This window comes from Jaculus jaculus, unplaced genomic scaffold (genome assembly GCF_020740685.1).
Source record: "Jaculus jaculus isolate mJacJac1 unplaced genomic scaffold, mJacJac1.mat.Y.cur mat_scaffold_39_1_1402899_arrow_ctg1, whole genome shotgun sequence".
Classification (NCBI taxonomy): Eukaryota; Metazoa; Chordata; class Mammalia; order Rodentia; family Dipodidae; genus Jaculus; species Jaculus jaculus.
The window spans coordinates 444,630-456,076 of NW_025423494.1; positions in this window are offsets into that span (position 1 = coordinate 444,630).

Consider the following 11,447-nt stretch of genomic DNA (forward strand, 5'->3'; position numbering starts at 1 on the left):
AGGAAAAATTAAAAAAAAAAAAAAAAACAACCTTACTCAAATAACAGTTAAAACAAGCAAGTAAAGGGAAAACAGGAAGTACTACAAAACAAGAAGAATGGAGAAAATAATACATACATTTCCATAGTAACTGTTAATATGAATGGCCTCATTTCACCAACCAAAACACACAGCCTTGTAGACTGGCAGGATCCTGATATTTGTTGCATTCAGGAGACTCATCTCTCAATAAGAGACAGACACTGTCTTTGGGTGAAAGGTTGAAAAATGGTATTTCAAGAAAATGGGCATAGGACACAAGCAGGAGTTGCTATCCTAGTATTTGACAGGATAGACTTTAAAAGAAAAGAAAAAAAAACCACTAGTGAGGAAAGATAAAGAAGGTCACTTTTTACTGATTAAGGGCCACTCCACCAGGAGGACATTACTATCCTAAACATATATGCTCCTAACATGGGGACTCCCAATTTTATCAAACAAACACTATTAGACTTAAGGTCACAGATAACAACAAACACAATTTCAGTGGGTGATTTTAATACCCCAAACTCATCAATTGACAGGTCAACCCCAGAAAAAATAAACAGAGAGACATCTGGATTAAATGATGTCATGGAACAAATGGACCTAACAGATATATACATAAAATTCCACCCAAACACTGCAGAATATATATTTTCCTCAGAGTACATGGAACATTCTCTAAAATAGACCATATATTAGGACACAAAGCAAATCTTAACAACTACAGGAAAACTGAAGTAACCCCTTGTACTCTATCTGAACACAGTGGGATTAAATTGCAAATCAGCAACATGAAAATCTATACAAATCAGATGTATTTGACTATGGCAACATTCTGCTCAGTAAAATATAAATTAAATTTGGATCCATTCATAAATGATATGTTTGGGAGGAAAACTGCAAGGGATCCAAAAACTGTTACTGTACCCATATAGAAACTTCTTACACATTATTCATGATTTTCCAATATAAAGTTAAGTAACAAAACTGACAGTTACCGATAAAGCTGGTTCATTGAATCATAGTCTATCATATGCTTCTTTGATGTTTTAATTAAAAACATACAATCCTTGCACATATCTCCATCATTTTCTGTGTTTTCTTTTGTTCTCCAAAAGCATCCTCTTTCTGTTAAACTGCAAAAGACGACAGAAAGCATTGGAAGAAATAAGACAAAAATGAAAATGATTATCTTCCCCATGTCTTAAAACTCATAGTCTGAGCTCTAATGTAATAGGCAGCATCAGGTAGCTACACACATCACATATGCCTGTTTATGTGTGTGTATCCATCCTTACTACTATTGCTGACTAGAGGAGATATTTATATCCCTAATTTCTATCTTTGTTGTCTTTTTCTTCCTTCCTTGATGAGTACAGAACACAGCCCTGGGGCTCTGCATCTGAGGTCTACATCAAGGTCATAACAACGAGTTGAAAAACATGTTGTGAGCATCATCTTTTGCTTCAGGTGCTATGAGTTCATGTATCTCCAGGCATGAATGTCATGGGGATAATCTCCTGAGCATACTTGTTTTCAAACTAATTTCAGAATTCCATTTGGATGAACAGGACCTGAAATCATCTAAGTGGATTTCACTGGAGTTTCCAAGTCAAGATGTAATGTGAAAAGGTCAGAAAGGTTTCCTGCTGATCATAGCTCATGAAGGTATGGGCAGCATTGTTCAAGCAGTGGAGAGATCCTCACATACCTCACTTCCATCAGCATCATAGCATTTACTGTGAGGTCCATGCACTGCTCATAACAGTTTCATACTTGTAATGTCCCACAACCCCATGTTTCATTGTCTGAGGGCACAACACAGAAAACAATCATGGAAAGTCCAGGATTGCCAGCCAGTCTCCCCGTAATGATGCAGACATTAAGTTTCATACTTTAGTTCTGTTACATGACCTGCATCCTTTTTCCTCAGTTCCCACAGAGTAATAAGCTGTGATGACTCAGGTCCCAATTTTAACATTGTTTTTACCTCATTAAAGGATTCTACACAGAATTTTTATTTTATGTTTGTACAATCCACTTCCACCACCTCAACCATGTGAACACATACAATCATAGGAAGAAAAACAAACAAAAAAAAAATCTTTGCATGTTCTCACTCATTCTTGGTTCCTAATCTGGAACAGCTTCAGTTGCCAACATGGCTGATAGGCCACTCACAGCCCAGACATTAGGGTTAGAAAGTTTTGGGGGGAGAGGAAAGATAAGAGAGGTGAGGTTTGGGGGGAAAAACACAAAACTAAATCAAAAAATTATACCTGGAAGTAAAGTAAAAGATATAACCTTCAACAGGAACATGGGGTGACCACCTGAAAGAAGGGCCCCAGAGATTATAGGATGAAGCATTACCTTAATTTTGTTGCTGTTGTTGTTCTTTTTGTTTCCATGGGCCTATAACTCTCAGAACCAGAAACCAGTTGCTATCCACAATAAGCTGTAGGTCTGTCACAGCTTCAAGGCCTCTGCACCAAAAAAAAAAAAAAAAAAAAACACGTTTCTCTCAAAGTACTTGGATAATTAGCTGAGGCAAAAGTTAAGATCCTGCTTTCATATTTAGTTAACATGGAACAGGATGTATTTCTACATGAAATTATTAATTTTATGAGAATGAAATTTGAGCTTGATGCTCTTTCATCATCTATGTTTATCCCTTACTGAATTCTTACCATATCATTTCCTTTCCCAAAATATTGCTCATGCCCTTCATGTCATGTGTATTTATTTATATTTTGCATATGAATGATGATATTTGGCATCTTGTTTTTCAATACTAATTTTTACATCAGTTTCCATCTCCCAACTCCTTTTAGACTAATGCATTCCCCTAAATAGTCTTCTGTTATCATTACTACATATGGTTATCCAGTTTTCACAGAACCAATTGTTGAAAATGCTCTCCTTTTTCCAGCCTATATCTTAAAAATTATTTATTTATTTGAGAGCGACAGACACAGAGAGAAAGACAGATAGAGGGAGAGAGAGAGAGAATGGGAGCACCAGGGCTTCCAGCCTCTGCAAACGAACTCCAGACATGTGAGCCTCCTTGTGCATCTCAGCCTATATCTTTATGACCTTTTTCAAATATCAAGTAGTTGTAGTTACTTCACCCAATGTCCAGGTGCTCAATTCTATTCCACTGGTCAATACTCCTGTTTTTATGCCAGTGCCATGCTGTTTTTATTACTATGGCTTTATAATATAGAATTAGATCAGTCATGGTGATGCCTCCAGAGGTATTATTATTGCTTAGGGTATGCCTGGATATCTGAACCTTATGTCTTTCCATATAAACTTTGAGATCATTTTTTCTATCTCTGTGAAGAAAAATACTGGGATTTCAATAGGAATTTCATTAAATCTGTATATTGCCTTTGGTAGGATTACCATCTTCACTATCTTAATTCTGTCTATCCAGGAGAATGGGGAGCATGGTTGGTCTTTCATTTTCTCAAGTACTCCTCTATTTGTTTTTTGAATGTTTATATTTTCATGGTATAAATCTTTCACTTCCCTGGTTAGCGTTTTCCTTGGTAATGTTGATGTTGTTGGTGCTAGTAACATGAGACTATGTCCCTTATTTCTGTGTATCATTTTATTTGCATTTATAAAGGCTATTGATTTTTGTGCATTGTTTTTGTTTCAGTCTTTAATGGTGAGGTGGGTTTCTTGAAGACAACATATTGAGGGGTCTAATTTTCTGAATCATCCTGTTAGCTTGTGTCTCGTGATGAGGTGAATTAAGGCCATTAATATTTATGGTAATGACTTTGAGGTTTGATTTGATCTCTGCCATATTGTGTTGGTATATGTGGCTGGGTGTTTACATGGACTTTGAAGTTTTTTGCACCTTCTCTGAGATTGGTTATTGTGATCTGCTTCTTATATGGATTTGAGTGTCATTATTTGATTCTCCCGTGTGAAGAAATTCCTGAAATGCATATGTTTGGTTTTATGTTCATATAGTTGTAAAGTTGAGTTTTGTCATGGAAGGTTTTTCTTTCACCATCTATTATGAGAGATACTTTTCCTGGGTAGAGTAGTTTGACTTGGAACCTATAGGTTCTTAGAGTTTTCAGTGCTCTGTTCCAGGCCCTTTTGGCATTCTGGGTTTCAATTGATATGTCTGAAGTGATTCTGATGGGGTTACCTTTAAATATGATGGGTTGTTTTTCCCTAGCTGCCTTTAGGATTTTCTATTCCATGTCCATGTTTAAAGTATTAATGAAAATATGTCTTGGAAATTTTCTCCTTTGGTCCAATCTGTTTGGAGCTCTTTTAGCTTCTTGTATCTTTTTGGGCCTTTCTTTTGAAAGAGTGGAAAAGTTTTCTTAAATTATTCTGTTAAATAAGTTCTCCATTCCTTTGATATGAATTTCTACCCTTCTGGTTTTCCAATGATGTAAATGTTGGGGCATTTGAGTGTATCCCACATTACCCTCATGTTCTCTTCACAGCAGATGTTAAGCACGTGGGTATAACACTTTTTAAATTATTGTTTTTCTAATTGAAAGTATTAATTGTATTCTCCTCTTTATAAAATACCATGAGAGCCAGGTGTAGTGGTGCACACCTTTCATACTAGGACTTGGGAGGCAGAGGAAGGCTTATAGTCATGAGTCCAAGGCTACTCTGAGACTACATAGTGAATTTCAGGTCAGCCTGGGCTAGAGAGACAGATGGTACTGTGGAACAAAAAAAGACCATAAGAAAAACCTTGATGATCAGCATACCAATTGTGGCTCAGGGAACACTTCACTGGACAATGCTAAAAGATTACATATATTTAACATAGATTTATGATTTAGATATTTTTCTCAAGACTCCATAGTAACTACCATTTCTATTCAAAATCATCTTGACAAGCAGAATCTGTCATGCGAATTTATTGTTTTCCAAGACAGTAGAATATTTAACATTGACATTTTAAGTCAGTGCTCTCTAGTGACATCTAGATAGATATTACCAATATCTCCACATCACACTGTGGATGTGTATCCATAAGTGTAACACAAATACTTTTTAGTGGGGACAGAATAGACATTTGGTTGAGGGTCAATTACTCAAATTTATACCTTAAGAGAACAGATGATCTTAGTCAAAGCCACTCCACTATGCTCTTATTAAATGAAGGTGGCAATACAAAACAGGTACAATAATGGGTATGACTACCTTCCAGTAAAACTTTTGAAACCAAATACAGATCCTTGTTCTAAATACAGATTTGATAAATAAAATATTATGAAGAAAAAAGGCTGGAATGTTGTAGACATGGTTCAGTGGCTAAGACTGTTTGCTGAATAAACATAAGTACTTCAGTTCACATACCAGGCCCAAGATAAAAGGCAGGTATGGCTCTGTAACCCCAGAACTGAGGTGAGCATTGACAGGAAAATCACTGAGCCTTGACTCTCAGCCCTAGCCAAAACCAGCAACTTCCAGTTTCCATGAGAGATCTTGTCTCAGGGAACAAACACAAGTGAAACTTTTATTTTAAAGTTTCCTAATAAATATTTCTGTTATCTAAAATCATAGTATCTCAAGAAACGATGATTTTTAGGTAAGTAAGAGACAAACCTATACATTTTCCTTTTTATTATTATGAGGTTTAAAGAACAAATGATCAGGCAAGGAGAGGAGTAACATCATTTTATGACAAGCATGCTCCTGTGTGCTTCGCTGTCCTCAGAATACTTGTAGCATGCTTTTTCATGATGGAAAAAAATAAGATTTTACCTTAATATTTGGAGTCGAAATTGTCTATTACTTTTGATTCTTTTCAGTTTTTCTAGCAATAATTGTGTGTGTGTGTGTGTGTTTCACCAAAATTGAGAAATCATAGCCACATGCAATGGTAGACACTTTTAATCCCAGCACTTTAAGGCAGATGTGGAGAACCTCCCTGAATTTGAGGCTCCCTGAGACTACATAGTGCATTCCAGACCAGCCTGGTCTAGAGCTAGACCCTATCACAAAAGGAAAACGAAAAAGAAAAGTTACAAAATTTGTTTTAGGTGATTGCATAAGTTATGCATGACATTAAAAATATATTATGCGGGTATTTAGGGTTTCTGGAGTTGGGCACAGTCATCCATTCCTGTGATCCAAAACTTGCTAGGCTTAGGCAGGTGAATCATGAGTTAGACACAAACCAGAGATACCAGGAGAGATCATCTCAGAAAATCAAAACCAAGCTGTGCTTGGATGGCTAATTCCTATCATCCAATACTTGGGAGGCTGAAGCTAGCAGTTTGCCATCAGTTGGGTGGTCTGGTTTGGTATACATAGTAAGTTCAAGACAGACTGGGCTACAGAGTGAGATTCTATTTCAAAAAAACACCACCACACCATCACAAACAGTCCCATATCATATCAAAAAAATCCAACCCAAAGCAGAAACTAAAGCTTACTTGAGATCATACTTCCTAGTGATATTTTGGCAGATTAGAATAAAGAAGTTAGCAAGGCATGGTGGCCTTTTATCCCAGCACTCTGGAAACCAAAAGAGGAGAATTGCTGTGATTTAGAGGCCAGCATGAGAATACATAGTGAGTTCCAGGTCAACCTGGGCTAGAGCAAGAGCCTCCCTCAGGGGGAAAAGTGGAAGTAAGAAATTAGTAATAGATTCTTGATGATTGCTTAATTTAACCTTAGAATTTATTATTTATTTATTTATGTATGGGAGAGAAGCAAATAGTGAAAGAGGGACAGAGAAAGAGAAAATGGGAACACCAGGGTCTAGCCACTGCAAAGGAACTCCAGACACATGTATTGCCATCTAGCTTTATGAGGATACTAGGGAATTGAATGTGTGTCCACTGGCTTTGCTGGAAAGCAATTTAACCAGTAAGGGACATCTTCAGCCTTCCTTTTCTTAGCATTAGGGATATGGTATGAAGAACAGCTGTTCTGGTGATTTTACAAGTTCCATTTCATTGCTCCTAATCAAGTACAGTGCAGCCATACTATGTTTTGCAATGAACTTTACGACAGGGTTATTGAGGTCATGGCAGTCTTTGCACATATACCTTAGAATAATTAAGGTAAGTTGGCATTTTCAGCAAGTGCTAAGTAGTTATGACAAAAATGTAGTTATGGAATTAAAATTCTAATATTTTAACAAAATCTGACAGAATTAAGTTGTTTTGAATGCTATAGTTTTATATAGAAAAATGGTAGTTATGGAAAGTGATTTAAATTTGCAGGTTTGAGAGTTGTGTGAGCATTGGTCCTCTTTTACACAGCTTCCTGGGGTGAATAACAGCTTTTGGAAATGAAAAATATAGATATTCTATATAACACATGTTGAGTTGTGTGTAATATATGCACATGTATGAATTGTTCCCCCTCCATCACTCATCTGTTTGTTTCCTTCTGATGGAATTTCTCTGTATACACATATATGTGGTGGTTTGAATAGATGTCCCACAATATATTCAGGTTTTTTTTTTTTATTTGTTTGTAGTTTGCATGTGAAGCCACCTGACTGGAGGCAGTGTCAGTGGGTGGATCTTAAGATGTGGTGGTGGGTGGTGGGTTTCAGATTTCAATCTAAACATATGCAAAGTGTGCCTAGCTTGAGCCTGAAGTGTGCTATGGCTTTTAGCTTTTAGGTTTGTCTCTCTCTCTCTTTCTCTTTGGACCTGTGAAGGCAGGCCAGCTTCTTCTGCCACTTATGGAACTTCCCTTGGATCTGTAAACTTCAATAAATATCCCTTTGTCCATAACTATGCCTGGTCTGGAATTTATGTCAGCGAACCTGAAGCTGTTGGCTCCAAACATTGTACAGAGGCGTGGGCAGAGATGAACCTGACCATGTTGATGTTGATCTTTCATAAACTTTGTTTTGGAGGAATAGGCATGAACTTGGTGCTTGCAACTGAAGATGCCTTCTGGAGTGTTAAGCCAAGTTTTGTGGACTATTCTGATGAGAGTTTGAGAATGCTAAGTGCACCCAGTATTCTGCTTTCTAAGAAGAAGAAGAGTACAGAGGACTTTGTGGGAACCAGGCTACTGGCATAAGGGCTGGCTGTGTTCTGCTGCTGCGGCCCAGAGCATTTGATCAAGGTTACATTTGGTATGGACTGATGTGCTTGGCTAGAGATATTGGACTGAGAGATTTAAGATTTTTAAGCTTGAAAACTTCAGGCAAGTTAAAATTACTGGCACAGAGACTGGTTTTAGGTTAATCAAGCTGCTATTGTCAACACATTACCTGAGAAAAGACTCCCATAGAAATGCAAAGTCTTGGAAAGAGTTGACTTGACTGGAGAAGGAATCTGCTTTTCAGGCTATGATTTGTTTTGACCCTGAATTAAGAATATGGCTGAATCCTGTCCAACTGGTATTGGTTTCAGCAGCATGAAAGTTGTGAGGAGTGGTTGTGAATTGCACATGGTTCCAGGAGCTGCTGCTGAGATGTGCCATGATGTAGGGCCTGATGCCCTAATAGGGTGAAAGAGCTTTTGGAAGATGGACTGTAGTTTGCGTGGAGACCTGAAAATATTTTGGATATACTAGGACTGTGCCAGCGCTACCATGAAGGGCACTGTTGGCCTAGGATTGAAGTGTTCCCTGGATACTCTGCCCAGCTAGAGGGGCAAATTGAAAAATCTGGAGACTGTCAGTCTCTTGTTATATTGAACTTAAACTGCAGAAATTTGATATTTATCATGATGGTTGAATTTGCATTGGTTTAGACTCTCCTTGCTATGCATTATACCAGTTGAAAATGTTTACTCTGTGCCTTTGTATGTTACAAGTGTTTAAGTTGTTTTATTTTACAGGTCTTAGTATCTTAAATGGGTCAAGACTGTGTGGTCCTTTGAAGTTGAACTGAGTACAATTTACAATGGATGATGGTTATAAATCTATTGGGACCCAGGGGCCGAATGTGGTGGTTTGAATAGAATAGATGGCCCTCAATATATTCAGTTGTTTATTTGTTTGTAGCTTATGTCTGCAGCCACATGGATGGAGGCAGTGTCACTGGGTGGATCTTAAGGTGTGGTGGTGCATTTTGGATTTCAATCTAAACATATGCAAAGTGAGCATAGCTGGAGTTCCTGAAGTGTGCTCTGTCTTTTGGCTTTTAGGTCTCTCTCTCTCTCTCTCTCTCTCTCTCTCTCTCTCTCTCTCTCCTTGGCCCTTTGAATGCAGGCCAGCTTCATTGCTATTTATGGATCTTTTCTGGAACTGTAAGCTTAAATAAATATCCCTTCCTCCATAACTGTGCCTCATATGGAAGTTTATCTCCGTGAACCTGAAGCTGTCTGCTACACTACCATACCATTTCTATGAGCCCCAAATTCTCAAGTTTCTGTTCCCTATAGTAACAGGGTCACTGGCATGTGTGGCAATGCCCATATGTTTATTTGGGCTCTAGGGAATTGTGCTCAGATGGTTTCAGTCACACTCACATCTTCATGCTTGTCTGGGAACTGCTCTTATCAGAAGAGCATCTCTCCAGTCGTGATAAAGTATTATTACCCCAAGTGTGGTGGTGCATGCCTGTACTCTCAGTGTTCAGAAGGTGAAGGTATACAGGAGTTATATGAGATCAGGGGCTACATGAGACTCTATGCCAAAGAACAAAAGCCAAAAACAAAGGACTTCCTTGTTAGGAGAATGTTTCTTTGTTGAAGTGGGGGAATTGATTTGAATATGAACTCTGCCTCTTGCTTGGGACTTTTGTAGTAATTTGGAAGCCAGTAGTTGAGGAAACCTCCCTGTAGAATTCAACTATCACAGACTTCCAGCACCAAGGTTACAAGTTCAGTTCCTGAAAATACTAGGACTTCTATAAAAACATGGTCAAATGTAAACTATGCTAAGTAAATGACTTAATACCTCTGTAATATAAAATAGGTTTAGTATGTAGTTAGATAGAGGATTCATGAAAACACTTATTCTGCCAATGCTTAATTGACTCAACAGTGAGCAATGAATCTATTAAAGGGTCATAAATTCTTCATGGCTGATGGGCCCATATTGACTCAGCCAGTCCAAATACTTTCCATAGGAAAGGTATCTGAAGTGCAGACTCCTCAATGAGATTTTCTTAATCATTACAATAGAGGCTGGGTAGGCTCAGATGTACCCTTCAGGCTGTGTGGGCCAAGTGTTTTCTGTTGCTGCTACCTACCTCTGCTGTTGTGGATTGAAAGCAACCATACATAGTGATTGTGTAAACTAATAATCTGGCTGTGTTCCAAAGAAACTTCTTTTAAGCATCAAAATATGAAATTTATCTAATATCTACATTCATGAAATTCTATTCTTTTTTTCCTAGCATGTTGAAAAAATTCATATCCTATAGACATAAAGAAACAGGTGTCTAGCCACGTTAAGCCTGTGGCTATAATTCTCAACTCTTGCTCCACTTGGAGATATGCATTATCAATCAGTCTTCTATATATCTATCAATGTATCTGTCTACAATGTATTACGTATCATCTGCGGATTTGGTAACTATAAATTTTGTCATACTTTCAAATGCATATACCTAAATTTTCCCAAAATAGTGTGGGTCACCTTGCTACATCATCAATTATACATACTTGCTTATCACTCTAGTGCTTTCTATGTTTATATGCATTAGTTTTCTTTTCCTTTCTCCTTCATCTCTCTCCATCCTTCCCTATATCCCTCCCACTCTCCCTTCTTTCTATCTCCCTGTTCATAATATCCCTTTTCTGCCCTTTGTCCTCTCTTTTCTATCCTGCCTCTCACATCTCTCCTCCCTTTTCCTCTTTCCTTTCCCCTCTCTCCTCTGTCTCTCTTCTCTCTCCCTCCTCTCCTCTCTCTTCCTATAAGGTACACTGGTCTGGAATTTACTATATATGCAAGGATGTTCTTCAACTTCTAATGTTCTGATCTCTACCTCCTGAATGTTGGGCTTGCATATGTGTGCCACAAAGCCTTGCTTACATGCTATTTTATTTAAAGAAATATTGAACTCTTTGAGAACAATTCCAATGACATTTCAGTTTCTGAGAGTGCAAGAACCTTTCTAACCTAGGAAAATATGAGCTAATTCATGTTCATTGGTGGCATGCAGTGGGTGCATTTTATTCAGTTCGCTAGCCTGGCTCTGTAGAGGCCCATCCTTCAGGCTATTGGTCCTAGCAGTGCCTCCTCAGCTGGCTGTCAGCATCCCTCCCCTGTCAGTTCCTCATCAGTGCTAACTCTGCTAGATCTCTGTTCACCATTACATTTTCTGTGCTCATGAATCTCATCTCTGATGGAAACCTGGAGTGCCAACATGGAGTGATAGAGCAAACACACATTCATAATGTTTCTCCTAGATATATTTTATTTTATCCTTCTTCACTCTGTTCTCATGTGGAGCTTTAGGTAGAGAGTATTAGAGTTCTTTTTGAAAACCTCTACTTTCTTTTAATGTA